Raw genomic sequence first — 3,502 nt, 5'->3', positions numbered from 1 at the left:
GAGAGAGGACAGGCTGGTATTTAGCAATTTGCTCTTGAGAAGAAAGCATATGATAGTCAGAAAAAAAGAAAATAGGCAATGAAAAGATTATGATTGTAAAACATGTAAGTGCTGCAGATAACCAACCATACCCACACTTGGGTAGGAGTTACATTTTGAGAATTATGAATTGCCTAGTTATCAGAATATTTTGATGCTAACTGAAAAACTTCAAATGAACTATGATGATTTTGAAAGAGTGTTGGAAATCCAGGATGCAGTTCATGTTAATAGAATATAAGTTACTTACAAAGAAAAACAAGAATATGAAAAAAATCAGTGAAATGCAAAAGGAGCTACAGGAAACTAAAGTGAAGTTGTAGAACATGGACAGGGAAGCAGAGACTGGAATTCTCAATCTGAGATTGGTCGAAAAAGCAAGCTCAACAAAGAAATGCTCTTTTTTTTTTTTTTTTAAAGTGGAAAAAAAAAAAAACCCTGAGGAACTTACTTTAAAAATAAAGAACAATATAAAATAACAACTTGTAATTTGTCTTAGAAAACAACAAAAATGGAAAACCTAAGTAAAATAAAGTATGAATAAAGTAAGAAACAGGCAATAGGGTCAAGAAAATTTAGAGAATAAATCGTATTCCTTCAGTAATCACACAGAACTCAGAATTCAAGGAATATAAACTCTGAAATGGGTTAGGTACTAATGAAGTAGAACTGGAAAAACATAGGGGATGTTATCTGGAAAGACTAGGAATTAAAAACTCATCGAACAAAATGAGGAAGACTAAGGATAGCATGAAGGAGGTCCATACTCAATGTCTTACAGCAAATGAAGCCCAGCACATCTTATTGAAAACTCTGAGCAGAAGACACGCCTGAGTACCTTTGTATTATAATTTCTGCAGGTCCTTAAACATCTCCTTCTACAAGAAAATGTGGTGACTACAACTTGAGGCTGACAATCTTTGAGAATGTTCAGAGGAGTAGCTCAAGAGTCTTTCCAGACTATAAGACTCATCCTTCCATCATAAATCAGCTGGAACTTCCCAATTTCAATCAGAACTCTAAGAAACAATTATTCTGGAAGAGTCAAATGAAACAGAAACCAAAAAAGGTGAACATGTCTACCTGGAAAGATTAGAAAGTACAAACACATAGTAGCAAAAGTCCAGTAAGGGCAAACATGTGGCCAGTGAGCAGTCCTGTGACGGAATAAATAGATGATGAGTACCAGAGACACGACAGGCCACGCTCCCAAGTGTTCTGCTGTTCCAAACCTTTGAATACAGTTTAGAAATCCAAGTGTTCTTTCAAAGCAAACCCTTGCTAATGTCAATGTCCATGCCATGGTAGGTTGCTGAGCCTAGACAGCTACCTGCTCAGAGTTAATTACAGTATGGGTTTTCAGTTAGGTTTCAAGTGTCTGATATTATTTTGGTGAAATACTAAGTTGTTCAGTTAACTAATTTAAACACATAATAAAGTGATGACAAAGAAAACAAACTTTATACATTTTTAAGTTCCTGGAGCTACCATTTTTTAAGAAACAACCTTTTCTTTAATTAATAAATATAATTGGCCTGATAATATTTTATCTTTCTAGCCAGGGGGTAGTGGCGCACGCCTTTAATCCCAGCACTTGGGAGGCAGAGGCAGGCAGATTTCTGAGTTCGAGGCCAGCCTGGTCTACAAAGTGAGTTCCACGACAGCCAGGGCTACACAGAGAAACCCTGTCTCGAAAAACCAAAAAAAAAAAAAAAAGTAGCTTTCTTTGAAGGCCACATCTTGACTTTATTTAGGAAAAATTATTGGCTATGATTACATGAGAACTTTGAAGAGCTTTACAGTAGCTTCTAAGTGGCTTTTATTTTGGCCGCAGTTCACAGTACTTTAGAGTACTCATGCAACACCCCAGGTTTGCCATCCAAACACCTGATCGAATACTGATGTTCAAAAAACAAAAAAACCAGAGGAATACTTTTTATGACGCTAATAAACTTGTAAACACCCAACATGTTCAACTTCTGTTTTAACTTAAATTTGACATTTTCTTAAATAAGAATTACTTTACTTACCACATGGTTGATTTCAATTTTTGTAAACTATAGCCATTGTATTTTTTAAGATTTTATGTATTAGGATTAAAACTGTTTCATTAAGTAAATACATTCAACTTTTTAGTTCCTATGTCTCCCTAAGTTGCTTTCACATGAAAGATTGATGGCTAAAATGGCAGTGATAATCAGCAGCATTTAAATACTAACTACCATGAAGAACGAGTTATGTTTTCCGATCCAGAAATTCATGTAAAATTCCACACTTGTTCCCGTGTCTAATTGTCTCAGTAAGCATCCACACTTCTGGGTATCTAAAACTGACTGCATGAATAACAGGCTAAAGAAAGCAGCTAGACTATGCTTGCCTCGCCTGGAGATACATGTCTAGTACCTAACTATGGGTTTTTTGACCCAAAATTTATTGAAAAAATATTTATTTGAACAGAATAAAAAGTAGAAATAGTTTTCATTGTACATAAGCTATTATTAAAATATTCATCTCATTCAAGAAAGGTAAAAAAAAAATGTTAACTGTCTGTGGAAATAGACTTAAACTTACAAACCATGAACTTTAAAAAGTACAAACATAAAACAAAAGGTTAACTGCTTGTGTTGCCTAACTATAGAAACAATCTTCAGAAAAGTTATATTCTGTCATATTTGATTCTTATTTCTTCTACCTTTTGGCAGAAATAAAGATGGAGGTGGTGGTGGTGTTATTTAAATGCAATTCAGTCTCACAGTTGAAAAAGAAATTTAAGCACTGAAATGACAAATCCTTGTAAGTTAAATGACAGGTGAGGCAAAACAAGTGATTAATCTTTACTGCTACATTTTGTCAAAACAAATCACAAGCAATTGAGAATTCATCAGTAATGCCCAGGGAAGACCCTCTTTCCCACCCTGACTACTATATATGGGACAATGAACCAGCTTCCCACTCTGACTACCATATATGGGACATATGAATCTACCCACAGAGTACTCTCAAAACAATGGAGAAAGAAAATATACACTTGAGGTTTCACATTAATAACCATTTCTGCTTACCAATGCCAAAATTTATCTGGACAAATCACTTAATGTCCCTGTCTTCACAACTTACTTCTAAATGCTGACAATGTACGTTCATTTCTTTAATAAGCACATTATGTGAACATGGAAACCTATAGGTTTTTTTGACTATTTCATTACCGCACTTGATGTTTACAAAAAAGACACAATTCTTACTTTCTGAGAAATATGTGAAGCAAAACTGTGGAAATGTTTCACAAATATTATCAACCAAGACAGATTTCTGCTTAACGTTATTTTACAAACACTTTGAATTTTCACATTTTTAAAGGTCTTAAAATAATGTCTTATCCCAGCACTTGGGAGGCAGAGGCAGGGTTTCTGAGTTTGAGGCCAGCCTTGTCTACAAAGTGAGTTCCAGGACAGCCAGAGCTACA

This window comes from Mus caroli, chromosome 10 (genome assembly GCF_900094665.2).
Source record: "Mus caroli chromosome 10, CAROLI_EIJ_v1.1, whole genome shotgun sequence".
Lineage (NCBI taxonomy): Eukaryota > Metazoa > Chordata > Mammalia > Rodentia > Muridae > Mus > Mus caroli.
This window is presented reverse-complemented; position numbering follows the sequence as displayed.